At 38.1% G+C, this 17,846-nt stretch overlaps 1 protein-coding gene across 10 annotated transcripts in view; it reads right to left on the reverse strand.

The window, feature by feature from the left end:
* The window catches only part of FAM241A (family with sequence similarity 241 member A), a 449,214-nt gene that overhangs the window by 275,991 nt on the left and 155,377 nt on the right, over positions 1–17,846 (reverse strand). For 9 of the 10 annotated variants that reach the window (XR_005256769.1, XR_005256771.1, XR_005256773.1 and 6 more), the window contains 2 exons: positions 17,689–17,762; positions 17,416–17,542 (listed from right to left, as the gene is read on the reverse strand). The exons of the other annotated variant lie outside the window; for it this stretch is intronic. The gene's annotated coding sequence lies outside the window, so the exon portion shown is untranslated. The remainder of the gene's footprint in view (positions 1–17,415; positions 17,543–17,688; positions 17,763–17,846) is intronic. 10 annotated transcript variants of the gene reach the window in all.

Below are 17,846 nucleotides of genomic sequence, written 5' to 3' on the forward strand. Positions count from 1 at the left end.
AATAGAACTCTGCTGGAAATCAAACACAATTTTTATTCAGGGGAATGATTACTGTGTCTTGTTTAATTCTTGCCTAACAAATGTCAGCACTAATGTATTACAGATTATTCAGTCAATTTGATGGTTCCAGGTGAAAGAAAGGAACACAAATCTCTTCTTTTAGTGTAAAAAGGGTCAGCTGGATGACTTCCACTGCAGGAGCCGAGATGAGGCTTGACATGAATCAATCAAGCAGGCTCAATTTTACAGTTATAGTGCCTAATGCCTAAACATGAGCGTATGGGTGAAAATTAGCACCCGATTATGAGCATACATGATCTTCCCTTGGAAGACAATAATATTGGCATTAAGCTTCTCAAGAGGGAAGATGCTGCTGGTTTTTAATATGTCTTAAATTATGTCAGGAAAAACACTGGAACATCACACAAAAGCCACAGTCAGTGTATATTGCTATCTCATAGAGCTGGAGATCTTTACAACAATATTGACACAGGAGCAGGCAAGCAAATGTCAGCCAATATAACATATGAAATACTTAACGTAACCAATTTTCAGCTGTCAATCAGCAGGGAATAATGACTGATGCAAGGAATCAATACACCACAATTGAATTCCAGCTCACAAACTTGTTTCGTTCTGCGCTATAAAAGACTGTCAAATGTCACACCCCAAGAGATGCAACAGGATTCCAAAGATTTATTTATTTCAAGCTCTGAAGTCTATTAGCAATAGTGCTCCTTGTGCTATTGGAAAAAGAGCTTTGATGACATTAAATTTTCAGAAATGACAACTCATTGTATCAGGAGACAATTAGTTATCATTGTATCATATTTCAACAATCTTTCACCATTTTACCAATAAATGATTGCACATAATTATGGTCAACCAAATTATTGTGACTTTAAAGCAGCAAATATTTGATTGCAGTATAGTATATTAACTGAATATTTTTAAATAAGTTGTTTTATACTTTTGATAAAAATGGTGTGAAAAGAAAGCTCACTCTATCCATGGCTCTATTTCATTCAGGCAGCTTAAATGTTTAAATTAGGAGATAATTCTCTCTCAGCTGAATGAATAAGATTTACTAGAGAAATTTAGAGAGCTGTGTATTATCCTGTATATTATCCTGCACTGCTGGAGTTTTATAATTTATTTAATAAATACAATGGAAAAAATATTAATTTTCATACTCCACAGTATTGTAGTCTGACAAGGCAATGGAGATGTCAAAAGGGAAAACTGAAAGGATGCAAAGTGAAACCTGCAAGAGTCATAATAGCCAAAAAGTATACATTTTTTGTTCAAAAAAGCACATGGAATATACCCAACATCAAAAGCAAAAAAACTAAATCCATATAGAAGACTGATTGTAAAGTATCTGAAACATAAAAATGTGCTTGTTCCATAACATAACATGGTTTTGGTAAGAGATTACCCATTCACTGCTTCGTTCCTGACTTTTACTTCTTGTACCTTTCTGTTTTTTCTTTTCTGCATTCCTGGAAAATGGCATGGCAGTAGCCTCTACCTCTCTCATTAGCACAGCTGAAGCTGGGGAGGCTCTGTGTAAGACTGGATACCCTTCTGAATTTGGACATTGGAAACTGCTCCACAGTAATTATAAGACTATTAAAATTAGCATATTTTCTTTACCTGAAGCTGAGTGCTAATTAAAATCTGACAGTACAATGCATACAGAAGATAAACACTACTGTATTTTCTTTCCAATACATGGATATATAGTAATTCATTTAAGACAGAGAAGCTCATGCTGTTGAACGTGCTTATTAAAAACAGCAAGGAAGGTCAGGGGCAGTGCTTGCTGTATCCTTCATTTGTTCTTCACTGAAAATGATATAACTGAACTGCAAAAGTTGAGATTGAAAAGCCGCTAGCGTGTTGTCTAATTTCAGCCACAGAAGCTGCCGTGCACTCCATGACTTTATGAGGGAATAAGATTACAGGTCACAAGAGCTTCTTTATTTCCCACCTGTAGCTTCTAACAACATTTTATTAAGGATTTTCCCATCTTCTCTCTCTGACCTACAGGGGACAAAATTCTAACAGCTGTTACAGGACCTGTACCGAAGTGGCATTAACACAGATTAGCAGTTCTGGAAAGTAGTATCATTTTATCAGGACTCTGTTTATGACTGCTAACTAATTTTTTATGGCGCTTCTAAGATAAACACAGCATATCATTATGTAAACAGGAAAAAAGGCATTTAATACACTTAATGCATCCTGCTTGTCTTAATGAATTTTGCTGTCTAAAATCACGCTAAGCTGCTGTTTGAAGTTTTAGCACTCATTTACAAAACAGTTGAGTAGACCATGCACTCATCTATATATATATTAACACATATATGTGTGTGTGTGTATATATATATATATATATATATATATATATATATATATATACACATATAATATATATATATATTACTTTTCCATGTATTGCTTATGGAGGATCCTGACTTTTTATTAATCAAGCAGAGTCTATGTTTACTAATACACCCAAGCAGGGGTAGACCTTCTGCCAAAGGTTAAGAGATTAATACAGGTCCAGTGCTCAGCCTTTCCTTTACCTCTTCAGTGCAGGGTTATGACCTTTCAGTCAGTTATTTCCGTCAGTTATTTCAGAAACAATAATCTTTGTTATCGAGGTTACTTGTTATGCCCGATATTTTTTATTCATGCAGATGCAACAGTGAGAAAGAGAAAGGAGAAGAAGAGTAAGGGATGATAGACAAAAAAGAAAAGCTACAGTGAGAAAGAGAAAGGAGAAGAAGAGTAAGGGATAATAGACAAAAAAAGAAAAGCTACACGATAATGTTATACAATTCTAAAATTATTCTCTACAAATTATCCAAAAAGAGCTTATTTTTTCAACTCTGTATCTTCAAGGAAAAACAGAGTATATGTCAATTACATCTACAATTGAGCTTTTCAGCCCCTTCTGTACCTGCATTTGCGTTGGAAAACCCAAACAGCTTTCTAAAAGTTCATATTAGGCATCTGGAAGACTAGGATAGATTATTTCTTGACATCATCCTTCTAAATGCAGCTGCTAGGCTAATCAAGTTGTATTATTATTGCACTAGAGAATTAGGAAACTCAAGTCCAGAGTAATATCAGAAGCCAGACCAAGATACTACATAGGCATTGCAACATTCAATGGGTCTGTTTTATTCTCCCCAGAGACATATTTTTAGCTGATATGAAAATAAAATATTGTTAGATTTCACATTATTGGGACTGATAAAGGGCTGGGAGGGAAAGTAGATGTGTTCAAACAGGGTTGCAAGGCTGCTGCACAGTACAGTGAGAGCTTTTAAGATGCCTCAATAATCATAGCTGAGTTCAGATTTTCAGGTCTTACTTGAGTACCTGAGAAGGACACATAAATTTCTAAAAATTTCACACCTACCATAATGAGATGTTTTGAAAATCTGCACATAAAAGAATGCCATATGATAGCAACAGCTCTGTACTTCTGACAATCTGGCTGTGTGTGTAACTGTACTCGAGTCTTTCAGTAGTATGAGGGATACAGCCAGATATGACCAATAACAAAACCATGACACAATAAAACAATTAAACTTTAATTAAAAATCTGTGATAAGAAGTGATGTGAGACACCTGTCCAGCTCATTGCTCTGTGAATTGCCCCAGTGCAAAGATGCCAGACTTTTGAAGGATATTTCCCAACAAGAGCATCTGCATGCTGGCAGACACTGCAGCCAGTTGTGCTCACTCCTTTGGACAGGCTTCCCCACACCTGCCAGTTGTCAGACTGCTACTGATAGATAATGTCTGGGCTGGACACGCCTTTTACTTAGAGTTCCTCAGCCTGTCACCTGTATTTTTTTGATATTGAATCCCCTCAAAAGTAAATTTGGGGCCAAATTTTTGATTCCAGGACTGGCAGAAGTAAAAAAAGCTATATTTTGTTGTTGTGATCTTGGCTTTCCTCTTGGATTCCCATCATTATTTTGAACCTTTTATCTGTTCAAATAAAGGCTCCCATTCTATGCTGAGAAGTGGAAATTGTATTCCTTTGACATGCCTGCTGGGAACCTTGCCTACATTTTCCTTTAGATCTTTCTGGGAGCACGACAGAAATGACTACAGCATTTTTCTGTCTGTCAGTGACAGGGGTCAGGTGGTATCAACAGAAAACAGCAGAAATATCCTTCCCTGTGTGGGCCATGGGAAGAAGGCAATGGCACAGGCATCATTTGGGAGGATGAGAGAGTGACTTGTGCTCTAAGTAGAACTGACAAATTATGAACCTGCATGGTTTATTCCCAAACCCTTTCCTTTGAAAACCCAGCTCAAGCTATGGCTGCTACAGGAAGCTCAGACTGGCTTAGGAGAAGCTCCCCCAAGTGTGAGGTACAAATTGGAGCCTGGGTGCAGCCTCTGACCTGGCAGGCAAATGCCAGCATGTCCTGGAAACAGACCAGATGAAATTGTACCCAATCTATCAGAAGTCCTTGGCAACAGCCCTCTTCTTGCTCTGAAGTAATTAAACCATTTCAAACATGTGAAAGTAGAAAAGTCTCTTGCAAAATATATGAAAACTCATGCTGCTTTTTGCTGATCTTGTGTAACTTTTGATTTTTGCATTAAGACTCTGCTTTGACTAAATAAAGTAACATAATTTAAGCCAAGGTATCTGTCCACAGCCCTAGGTTTTAATTAATTTCATTGCTTTTGTGGGCTTACAAATACTTATTGCTGTTTATTTTATAAGCCATTAAGTAATGCTGGGTCTATCTGCTGAATGGGGAGGATAGGAGAAGTACACGAAATAGGAACAGGACCAGCTTCCTACATTTAGTTAAGAAAAAGCTTGGTTTATATATCGCTAATAAAAATTGACACAGCTAAGATTACAAATTAAGACTGCTGTAGTATTTTCTCATGCTAAGAAATCCCTGACACACCACCAGCAGCAATGTATGGTGAGGTTAGCAAATTAGCACAGATATTTAGTGTTGTAAACTAGTAATTATGTCAGCAAATTTGGGTCAAATCATGGGCCTAATTCAATGTCTTTTATGCAAAGATACACCTCCCAATGTAGTCATTGTATAAACAATATGGGATTAAGCCATTGTGCTATCCTGTAACTAGTTAGCAATTCCTTGATGTATTTTTTATGTATAGGTATATTTCTTAACACACACACACACACACACACACACACACACACACACAAACACACACTTGAAAAAATTGCAGGGATGTCCAGACTGCATTGTGCAAATTAGGAACTTTTTTATTTTCCCGAGAACTGTTGAAGGGCTTGCTGCTGTGGTTTTCCCTTTTTACTTTTTGCTTGGTATCTGAGGTTTCTATAGAATTAAACTTTAGTTGAAAAAAGAAGCAGTAACAGTAGTTAAAAATTAAAATTCCCTGTAATAAAGCTTTGAATAGTAAAAATAATAAAAATAAAGCTTTCAAAGCTTTGAGTAACAAAAGACGCACAGTTGCAGTACCAGTTCCAGAAGAGCTACCAAAGGATTGCACCATCCATTACAAATAAAGACACTCAGTGCCAAATAAAAAACAAAATAATTGTTCAGTCAGTCCTTTCACTAGTTTCAGAACATTATATCCATAAACAATTTGTAAATCTAGTTATTCATGTTAAGTACTCAGAAGATAATCCCAATGGTCTTGTTGTATATTTTTCTTTAACAGTTTTGATGTAATGTTTTACATCCTTAAAGGATGTTAAAGCTTGTCAAAAGGCCCAGCTATTTTATAATGTGTAATATACAGTAAAACCATCTTAATCTACAACACTGTGTGGTAAAGATTTCATCCTTCTGAATGACTGTAGCTCCTAATATAGCTAGAGAGCAAATAATCATCTTTTTGCAGGAATTGAATTAACCAGGGGAAATTCTCTGATCTGCAGTCCATTTTTTGGAATGTTTCCTTTTTTTTTTTTGCATGATGTGGAAGTACACTTCTAAACATGCTAATCCTTTAATTATAAAAATAGAAATCAGTTCCTTTAACTCCTATTGAGCAAGAATTATCCCAAAAATGATACAGAAAATTATTCTCTATACAGATCCAGCACATTATACACAGGTATATTTGCATCTGAGGCAAAAAGATGACATCACAACATTCCTCTCCTAGTTTATCAATTTACAGACTTATGCTGTAAATTAATTCCTAGCTTCATTCATGATCTTAGGCCATCCGTGAAAATCACTTGAAAAGTTCCAGTGAAATACTGTTATTTTCCAATGGGCTCAGAACAGCTTTGAAGTCACAGCTTATGCTCTCTCCACTGAACTTGTCTTAGTGTGCATACTCATGATCTTCTACTGTGATACTGGTGTGTACAATAATAGATCCAGATTTATCCTATAGGTTCCAATCACTAAAGTGAGGGAAAGAGCAGTGGTTGACTGTCAGTGGTGGGAGATAGGAACTGCAGTCTAAAGCACCTAAAAATTTCCTTGCCAGACCTGCCTATACCCAGCTATTCCTCTCAGCCTTCTTTCTGCCAGCACAAGCTGATGGAGCCCACTTGTCCTTCACCTCCCTGCCTAGTGACTGAGAAAGCAAAGCCAAAACAAAGGCAGTACAGGTTATTGCTGGCTTATTCCACCTGATGCTGGGAACAATTCATCTGTTGGCTGAGCAGAAAGTTTCTGCAAACTGTACAGCTCCATGTACATGAAACCTGACCTGTGGGTATAAAAGCCCTAAGTTCCTCAAGTCATCCCCCAGTGATAAAAAGTAAATAAGGGATTTTTCTGTTCTTTCCAGCAGCATAATTTTTTGTACAAGAGAACATATCCTCTTTTGTGAAGCCAAAAGCATGTGCATGTACTCAATTTTACAAACCCAATAAATAGCAAGGCAGATTCCTTTAAACAGTATCAAGAGCTAAAGATCACTTTCCATTTTATCAGTATCAAATACTGAACTTAACTAAGCAGAGGGTCTTGAGCCCTATGAAGATTCAGGAGTTAATTGACACAATGGAATCTGTATCTTTGTGCATTGCTTGGTTTCAGATATGATGCTACGTCCAGGACACTGTCAGGATCATGGCAGGAGACTTTTCAGAGTAGAAAAGACATGCCTCCTGCCTGTCAAAGAAAATCTAAGAAAAAATAATAATATTGAACCCTGAGTTTGTTTCACTGTGAAGAATTATTACTGTTGTGATCTTCCCTACATTCTGTCTTACAGCTGAAAGGTGAAAAAAATTTGAGAAAGATGCAGCTCCTTTTTTTTGTTTGTTTTGTCAGTAGGCAAGAAAAAGTCTCTAAAACCTTAAGAAATTATACTGTATGTGATTCAGATGACGAAGGAATGTGTTTTCAAGGTCTGGTCAAACCAGGACACCAAAAACCTGATTGTGATGATCCCATGGTCGAGATAGCATATTTAGAGAAAAATAAAGATGTTCTGCTCTCCAGCTATCATCATCTCCCTCTGTTCTCTTGCTGGCTCTTCTCTGGCAGAGACACACCAGAGACAGAGAGCATCAGAGGTTGATCAATTATATTACTTGTGTAAAATAATCTTTTATGTTTTCTTCAGTATGGGTCTCAGCTACCAAATAATAATTTTTATATGTTGGCCCTGGCACTGAGTCATGGACATCCAGGCTATGCGATGAGACCATGAGGTCTATGGTATTCCAGCTTTTCCCCTTCTTAAAATAAATACATGAAATTGTAAAGAAAAAAAATTAATGTCTCTTTGTCTTCTCTTATTTGGTTTCATAAACATACAGGACATGCAGCCTGGGACTTTCAGATAAGTTTTTAAGCTACTGTCTGAAGTTTTCAGATGTGATTCTATTATAGGTATATTCCCTTGAATATACCTTTCCTTATTGTTCTGATTGCTTTTAAATACCTTTATACTAAACACAAACTGCTCTTTAATACCTGTAAAACCATTCTGTATCTACTGAAAAAAAAATCACAGTTTTCACAGCATTCATAGTACTCACTAGTTATGCAAACGCAATAAAATATCCAAATAGTTTTTTGATAATTGGCATGGATCAGATATTTATTTATCTAAGAACAGGATAGATTTTCAGTCCTTAATTTTAAAATTATTCACCTCAAAGCAATGAAAAATACTTTTCTTGGATCAGAAATTCTATTTGCTTTCAGATTATTATTTAGAGTCTAAGCTTTAAAACCATGTCAGATTTCTCTTATCTAATAAAGGTCTCTTACATTTTTATTCATACACCATGCATTGACTCATAACCACTAAGTAAACAACTTTTTCCCTTCCCTTTTTGGCTCGAGATTTCCTGGGCAATGTTGCCTTTCCATTTTTATTGCATTTCCATGGCACACTTCATATCCAACGAGATTTCTGATGATAATACTTTTCAAGGGCTGTCTGCTTGGCTCTTTAAAAACAGGTAGGGACCCGTAAGAACCTATTCTGGCAAATCAGCTGATACCTTCCAGGTTATCACAATTCCTGTACCGCAGTCACAGTGGGACCCTGCCTGCTGTGCCGAGCACGCCTGGGAGCCAGGGAGGACCACTGAAAGCCGTGTGGTTATTATTAGGAGGGAAGGAAAAAACCCCAGGATCTGGTTTGGCAAAGCTTCCTGAAAGGCATGATGATTTGATTTTAAAGCAGTTTATTGAGATTTTAAATTTGATAGTATTTAAAAATGCATACAATGTATTGGTATTTTATAGGTATGTTAACATTTTTTATATGTGTAAACATTTATGCTGAGAGAGGAAAGCAGAGGATAACTGTGATAATGTAAGGCAGAACACACACCAGCATGTGCTTGGATTTACACCTATGAATTTTGCAGTTAAGTCACATAAAAGGAAAACAAGCTTTTCTAGATCAGTTCTCACTATTACAAAAAAAAAAAAAAAAAGGAAAAAAGACCAATCACAAATGTTCAGGTGCAAAGCATGCTAGATAGGAAAGATAAAGCTTCACACACTTTATAGTCTATGTATCAAACATTTACCTTAGACATCAAGTGGAAAGACATTGCAATTTGCACCAATTAAATAACAAAGACTACACAAAAATACCTAAAGGGCAAATCTTGTCTTCCTCAAAATGATTCCCTAAATGAATATTTGTTGCTGTCTAAGATTAAAAGAAAATACACAGGCAACAAGGGGAAAAAGAATATTACATTTCCTGTGGAAAAGAATGGGTAGTACAGTGTGAAAGTCCTGTCAGCTACTGTGACCTGAAATAATCACTTCATAGTTTTTTTTCTATATCTCTGTGTTGGAATGATATTTACCTACACCAGGAGTACTCCTGCCCCACTGTTTCCAAAAATTGCTATCTCAATAAGACATTTCTGGTTTAAGCTACTTTCCTTCTGCAGCGGTTTCCCCAAGGCTGAGGAGATAATATCATCAGCCAATATGTCATGACAGGTTTTTAATTTGCACAGAGGTACAGCCAGGTAACAGGCAGCCTGCCAGCAGGGCTGTACAGCCAATCCTGTCCAAAGAGAAAGTGTGAAAACACTTGTGTTTGAACAGGGAAAGGCAAACCAAAGTGTCAGCAGAAGATGCCCAATGTTTCGAGGGCCCTCAGAGCAGCCAAGAGCAGCAGACCTGAGTCCTGGGCTGCACGTGAAGCAGGACAGGGTAGGCACCAGCACTGTCTTCCCTGGCATGGCCATGGTGTGTGCTTGTTTGTAAATGCCTGTTACATGTTTAGGCAGCACCCTGGCTGTACTTTGAATATTTTGATTCAGGAACTGTGGACACGTGGAAGATTTTCCAGCTGAGATGTGCCTATATATTCTGCTTATGCTGCAGCTATCTGTGGGTGAAATTTTAAATTTGGGTTGAAATCTGTAAGTTTTGTTAAGCCAAAACAATGTGTTTGAATAGCAATCACATTTGGATAACATTAGAAATATTAGATATATTTCAATATTCATATTTTAAAATATTTTGTGTTTCTTTTAATTTTAAGCCTCAAGCCTGGAAGTTTTCTGTCTTTAAAAGTGCTTCCTTTCTTTCTTCTATGCAATGGCCATCACTGGTGTATTCCCATTGAAAAAGTGAATGCTTCAGTAATAATTTTCCTCTAATTTCTCATTGTAAGGTTAAATTAACACTTTAAACATTAAGTTCGGTGCTTTTCTTCCTTCTAAACACCAAAAATTGAACTATAATTGTAGATTGAATGTGAAGAATTCATGAGCTCATCACATAAAATGAAACAAAATTCAGTAGCTAACGTTTTTTTAACAACTTTATTCCTTTCACCAGAAATACTGTTTTTTATTTTTGAAGAAGAAAATTGATGCTATTTTTACTTTGAGTAAGTAATTACCACTGTAGCTGCAAATTGTTAAATAAAAGCTTTCATTTTACTTTGTCTGGAACATACTTTTACAGGAATATACTACAAATCTTTATGCAAATACTGAACCTCTGCAGCTGATGCCTGATTTAATGCTTAGAAGCACAAATTACTGGAAGGACTAAGATCCAGATAACTCAAGCTACCTCCTGAAATACACCATTTGTCCTTCCAAGGGCCCTCTGCTGGGTACCCCTTGGCTCCTTCCCATTCAGCCTAGGAGTGGGAAACATAGTGCTTTCTCCTTTGCACATGCTGGGAATAATCCCAGCATGAAGCTGTGAAGTGTTACATATTACAGTTCATGATATAAATTAATTAACTTTTGCCTTCACAGTACTTTTGAGTTTTCCTCTTTTAAAGCATTTTATGTGAGCCTTTCATATGACCCAGAACACTTTTTATTCTTCTTTGCCTCACTTTTTGGAAAGCATTCATCTCCTTCCTTTTGCCTTCATATTGTGTTATTTCTGACCTCTTGCTCATCTTTTATTACTCTCTGGTTCCTAGCTCTATTATTCAAGCTGATATTGCAGCTGTGATTTCTATTTTTTTCTTTGCCCTTTTTGGCTTTGCCAGGCATTTCATTAGTGGACTCATGGGGAGCATTTATACTGTCTCTCTGCCATGATAGAGTTCAGTGGGATTTACTAAAACTGTTTCTTTGGATATATCTGCTTCCAGTTACGATTAGAAACTCCTTTCCACTGAAGCATATCGAGGAGATCAAATTCAGATCTTGTGAAAGCATGTACGAGCACAGGGAGGCACAGAAGCCATCAGCCAAAGTGCAGCTTCTTATACCACATCTTGACTTGGACCATGGCACATCAGTAAAAATTTTCCTCAAATAACTACATTTTAAGTCCAAACGAAGTTTCTGGAAGTCATCTTGCAGGAGAAAGCTCACATGCCTACAGAATAACTTGTGAGATCAGACCTCAGATATTGCAAACTAGCAGTGGAGTGCCACAATTGGTTCAAATAACTCACAGATGGGATTTTATTTAGGGCTTTTCAGGTCAATGTATTTATTTTTCCAAAAGAAAGCTAAACATAGAGACGTTTCTTTGTTGTAGAAAGATGTGCTAGCTAAAATATTGGTACATTCATCCCTTTTTTTGCCTTGTGCCACATAGGTTCCTGGTTTAGTTTTCCCCTCCTGCACCTCTGCTGCTCCCATGTACCTTCATAACTTTCCTTCTGCTCTTTTTTTTTCTTCTCCCCCAGCCCCTTTGTTGCCTTTTAAGCTTACTGAAAATAATGAACTCTCCTGACCTTCAACCTTTCTAATGTCTCTGCTTATTTCTGTGAGTTAGTTTTGGCTGTTAGGTTATGTTATAATGTTCCAGCAGAGATATTCTTTTTGTGATGACAGTAAATAAGATACACACAGACTTTTCTGTTTATTTTTTCAGCTGTTCATTTATAGTAAATTTTAATAAAAACTGTGAAACAATTTTGTTCCGTGGGGGAGGCTTGACACAAAAGTAGAACAATAATGTGCCAAAAATGCGTTGTTATGATCTTTCAGATGGGTACTGTCACTAGGAGGGGTCTGCACTTCAGTCAGTACGAACATGATAAAGTAGGAACAGTACAGCTGCAAACTCCCTTTGGATAATGCTACAAAACATATGGAAAACGTTTCCTGACTTATGAAAAATAATACTGGGCAGAATATAGCAAAGGGACTGGGTCAAAAGGGTGCATAAAGCGTCAGTGCAAACCTTAAGTGCAATCTTGTAGTCATAAATTCCCTACTAATGAAATGTATATGCAATTCTTACAGCCCCTCTGTGTTTGAAAAATCTATAGTGTTAATAAAGTGACATAGTTAGAAATCTATACAGGACCTTATTTATTCATTATTTATTTTAAGAGATGGCCCCGAATCTAAACATTCCCTTTGGGAAAGTTTGGTTTGTGATTTAGGTTCAAAACCATACTTTTCTGGCTGGGACCCATTCCTAATTCTGCTTGGTTTACACGCCAATGTGCTACCTTGTTTAATTCATCTCGCACAAAGCTGGACATTGAGCTGGCAGCCCTGCACGCTGGGCCACCAGCCAGGCCCCTTCTTCCTGCAGAACAGGGGCTGGAGCCATTGCATCCCTGTCTGGAGCTGTCTGGATGCCCAGGAGAGGTCTCTCTCTGCCATCCCCACCTGCACAAGGGTAGTGCTGAGAAAGGGCTGAGGATGGTGTGTGGTGCCCCGTGCTCTCTTTCCCTCCGCTCTGATGGGGGGAAGCCCTTCCTCTGCCTCAGGCTCGGATGGGGTTTAGTAGAATGTTGCCTCCCCCCACGGCAGCTGCTACTGGCTCTATCCTATAGAGATGTCTGGGCTTTCCTCCCTTTCCAAAGGGGTCAAGTGGAACCAAAACAGAAAAACACCTTGCTGATACAGAGGAGCACACAAGTGCCTGGAGTGGAGGGCATGACTCCCGGACAAAAAGTTAAAATAGCAGTCGCTGGGAGGAGTTCAGCAACAGCAGCCCAAGCACATGCTTGGTAAACCCAACTAATTTAGCAAATCTCCTGCATGGCTGTGCAGTCCCCAGCTGTGCCACTGCCAACAGGATCTGTCCCCTCAACACACACCTGCAAAATGGTGAGCAAACAGGTCTGTGTGAGGCACGGCAGGAAATGCTTCTGAAGTAAGAAAAACCCATTTCAGGCTGCAGAAGGACTAGCCCTTTTTAATGATTGTGATTGAGTGTCTCTTACTTGGGGTAAGTGCCATGAGGTGTGGGATGTAAGTGCTTCTCTGTTCTCTAAATCGACTCTTGTCATTTTTCTGTGGTTTTTACTTGTTTTATAATTGCTCACTTGATCCTACAAAAAATAAACTAGCACAATCAATGAAGTAAGTAGACCATGGGAGCAATGAATATCCACATGATTAAGGGTTTTCAAGCCTAGGTCCTAAATAACCATAACTGCCACTCTACTATCTACAGAGTTAGAGAAGAGAGAAAGGTGAAGAGAGTTGCTGTTACTGGAAATTTATGACAAGAAGCTTGTCCTCACATAGGAGCAACTATACTCATCCTTTCACGTAGCAACAATTAAATTCCAATAATTTAATTAAAGCAATAAAATGCTGTTGTGTAAATAATAGAAATTAAGAACACTCTTCATACTAAATGTCCACAGAATGAAGATTCACCAGAAAGGTCAACTTATGCCCAGAGAGCACAGATCTTTGGGACAAATGCTGGAATAGGAAGGACCTCTCCAAACAGACTCATGGAACTTCCAGTATTGGACTTCTGCTCTGGATTATCCTCTGTGAACAGCAGAGATACTAGGATGAATATACTATCGAGGCAAAATGTTTGTTTTACACACATGACAAGATGCTGTCAGGGTCCTGATATGCAGTCATCTAGGTAAGAGACGATGAGGGATGGTGCATTATATAGATGATGGGCTGTTTAAAAATAGTACTAAGGGGCCACTTCAAATTGCCCACACCCACCTCTTGTTACTGATGTGCACATTCTTCCTAGTCTTATTTCAATTAATCAAATTTTTCATAACTTCCCTGTGGATGTGTGGAAAAGAGGTATGGCAAGGGAAGAAAGGGAGATTGGATATTATCCTCTCAGTCAATTTTTTCAGGGTTATGATTAACAAAGGAAAAAAAATGCATTTTCCCTTAAAGGAAAAAATAATATTTTGCCCTTTTTCATAATTCACTGTTGAAAACATTCCTTCTTTACAGATTTAGAAACATGGCCCTTAATTAAGAATACTTTTTGCTGAAACTGGAAAAATGCAGCAATGTTAAGTTTTAAGATAAGTTATTAGCAAAATTAGCCAAATCTCCAGGAAGGCTTGTAGCAAAGGACAATTAAATGAAGTGAGGTAATTTGCCTGGAAAAGGGTAAGAAACACCACTTTCTTTGCTTATTTAGTGGCCTTTTAATCTGATGGGTTGCCTTTTCTAAAAAGACAAGGAAATTAGGTGAGTTTCACATGAATTTCTAATTTCACATGCTCTGATGCAGAAGCATCTACCTATCTGTGCCAGCTGTGGGGATAGCTCAGCCAAAATAGCTCTGGGACAGAAAGTGTCAGGGCCACTCACCTTCCTCCAGAGAGGTCACTTCTCCACAGCACTTGAATGGACAGTAAGTTCACAATTTCGTGACAGGAAAAGAAAGAAAAAAACTCTCAGAGAGTGAGATGCTAAATGAAAATTTTGTGAGCTAATTCAGCCAACATGCCAAGGATAGGCTCAGAATAAATTCTTATTGCTAAAACAGACATGGAGACACAAAGGGTAAGCTCATTAACATTTTCATTAACACTTCACAGAACCACAGAATGGCTTGGGTAGAAAGGGAATTTAAAGATCAGCTGTCTCCAACCCCCCTGCCATAGGCAGGGACACATACCAGCTTGTTGTCAGGTTGTTCAAAGCCCATCCAGCCTGGCCTTGAACACTTCCAGGGATGGGGTATTTACAGCTTGTCTGTGCAACATGTTCCAGTGTCTCACTACCCTCACTGGGTCCTAACATCTAATTTAAATCTCTTATATTTTAGGTTAAACTGCTTCCCCCTTGTCCTACCACAAATTTCCCTTGTAAAAATTCATTGTCTGTCTATTTTATAAGAGCCCTTTAAGTACTGAAAGAGCATATTTGCATGATCCTTGCAGAGACAAATGCATCAGAGGAACACATCAGAAAATCACAACCCTTTTGCATGTGGATATGGCCATAGAACACACCATGTGACATGCTTAGGTCTCTCAACCATCATGAAATGGAAGGGTCTCTCCAACAGCAGCTGGTGAAGGATGGAAACAGAGTGTGTGCATGGAATATGGTCACTCTCATCCACTGAGCAGCTGTTTGTCTGTTTTCAACACTGATGTGGCATGTGCTGGATGTAATGACAGCCTACTCAGCAATACCTGTGCTCCAGAATATTTGGAAAAGGACCAGCTGCTCACTCCAGCACCCAAGTCCTTTGGAGTCAGCTCACTTCTGTTACGAATATGACCCGCACTGCAAGTTATTTGATCTGATTGGCATGCAGGTGCAAGAAGGCCACAATGGCAATTGTTTAGCCATTAATAGGAAATTTTAAGAATCCTAGCAAATCTTCCAGAAAAAAAAACCAGGTGTGTTAAGATACTAGTAGGAAGAATAAATTGCCTTTGTTTCAGCAGGGAAACAAGTGGAGAAGATAATCTTTGTCACTTAAGGGTGGATTTATGAACGTCTTATGTTCATAAACCAGGATGCTGAAATCCTGTGCCATATTGCTGTGAAAAATAAATAAGGCATTGTGTCTCAATTTCAAATCTGAGAGTTCCATATCACACATGAGAATCAGACCTTAGGCCTGTCAAAATAAAAGATAAGGAAGTAAAGAGATGGTGTATGTTGTACTACTGCAAGAGGGGGATACTCTCTTTGCCATCTCTGCTGGACCACACTAAAATCTGCATGCAACTAAAAATCCCATGTAGGAACAACATGTATTCACTAAATTTTTTTCTACATACTATTTCCAGACTTTCAAAACCCAGGATGATATGAGGCAGCAGGCATGCTGCTATGTTGGAATGCTCTCTGCAAGACCTTTTGACCTGGGGTAAAGGCAAGGGACAACAATTAGGAAGCTGATTTCATCAGATACCCTGGGACCAGAACATGGATAACCAAAAGCAGGAAATTTCAGGAGCAAAGCTGCAGGTGAAGTGTTGTCCATATATCTCCGAGGGGCAAATGTACTCCCTGCTGGACAAGGACTCAGGCCTCTAACACCTTACCTCACTTTCTTTTCCCCCAGAGTTATTTCCAGTCTTTTATTCCTCCAGATGGCGATTTCATGGTTAACATGGAATATATTAATTAGCTCCTTGCAGTCTGTAGTTCAGTTTAGGAAGCAGAGAAAACCAGAGGCAGCAGCTGTTAGAAGTCAAGCTTCTTTTTCTTAATATGATAAGAGCAGACTGGCTCTCACCGGGGCAGTAGCATGGTCTCCTACAGTTACAGAGCACTCGGGGAGAACTGGAGTTCAAAAGCATTCTGCAAGGTCCTGGTGGTTAGGGCGAGGATATTTGAGTCCTTGACTCCAGTCCTTATCCTTTTACAGGACCAAGGATTTAAAATGTAAGCTTCAAATAGCAATTAAAAATAGCAACTAAAAGCATTCTTTAGGTATTTCATGTTGTCCTTGTTCTTTGTCTGTTATACACCTGCCATGGAAAATTTTGGATATGAAAAGTGCAGCAAGTTTTGACAAATGATTTCTTCTTTGATTGGAGGTATGTATGGTTGACATACAATACAAGATAGAAGTCAACAGATTGCTCATAGGACATCCTCAGACTGCCTGTAACTGCCTGCTCTTTGTCTTGAGAGTTTGTATCTGACAGCTCTCAGACTAAAGATCCCAGAATGATAGTTGCATTTCAAATATAGGTGTGTATTCCTCTTTGACATCTGTCCTTATTGTGCTCAATCATGAGGTAGCCCTCTTCTATTTAAAAAAACCCAACAGCTTATGACAAAAATCGCTTTTAAAATTGTACAGTAGAAGCTGGATGCATTTTCACAAAAAAATGTTATTATGAATCATATATAAGTTATACCTTCATTTTCAGATCAGAGCCCAACCCCACTCTTTTTGTACTTGTAGAGATTTTATATATATATAAACACACACATTATATATATATATATTATATATATATATATATATATATATATATAATGGTGATTTTATTGTCTGTACACTCTTCAAAAAGCAATGTGGGGAGGGATGCCAGTCTCTTAGTGCTTCTGCATTATGATCTACTGACCCTGAAAATAGGGTCAGAAGGAGGTCTCACTGCTAACTGGAAAACTAATCAATATAATTCTACCAAAGGGCTAGTATACACCAAGTAATATAGTCCCCTCCCCCTCTCTAAAAGTCTGTGCCTCATTGCAGAGAATACAAACATCGTGTTTTGATGCTCATGGAAAATAAAAATAACATCAAGTAAAACCAAAGGTTTATGACTTACGGGGCTGGGGATACCACCAAGTCATGTTGTGGTTCTCAAATTTTAGTTCTGAGCAGTTTGATTGGTTCTGTTCTACGGTTTGGGCTTCATTCATTACTAAGAAATGTATGCCTCCTTTTCTTCTACACTTAAAAAGTAGAAAAAAAGAACAACTGATTGTTGAAGATTATTTTCTTCCTCTGTCCCTTCCCTCTCCCCTGCTGCCCCCCAATATTGCAGTTACACAGTGAGAAAAATAAGCTGCTCTTACACTGTGTTAAGAGTCCTACTCACAGGGATGCCCTGTGCAGCCTGCAGGGATGCCATCATACGGCAGGGCTGCATTTGATTCTGATCAGGTACTTTTACTGAGAAAGAGAGCAAGACAAAGGGTAAAAGGTCACTGGTGACTAATTTTCTGAAAACCAGCAGCTTGTGTAAGTAATAGAACA

The sequence above is a fragment of the Motacilla alba genome, chromosome 4, assembly GCF_015832195.1.
Source record: "Motacilla alba alba isolate MOTALB_02 chromosome 4, Motacilla_alba_V1.0_pri, whole genome shotgun sequence".
In the NCBI taxonomy this organism is placed as follows: domain Eukaryota; kingdom Metazoa; phylum Chordata; class Aves; order Passeriformes; family Motacillidae; genus Motacilla; species Motacilla alba.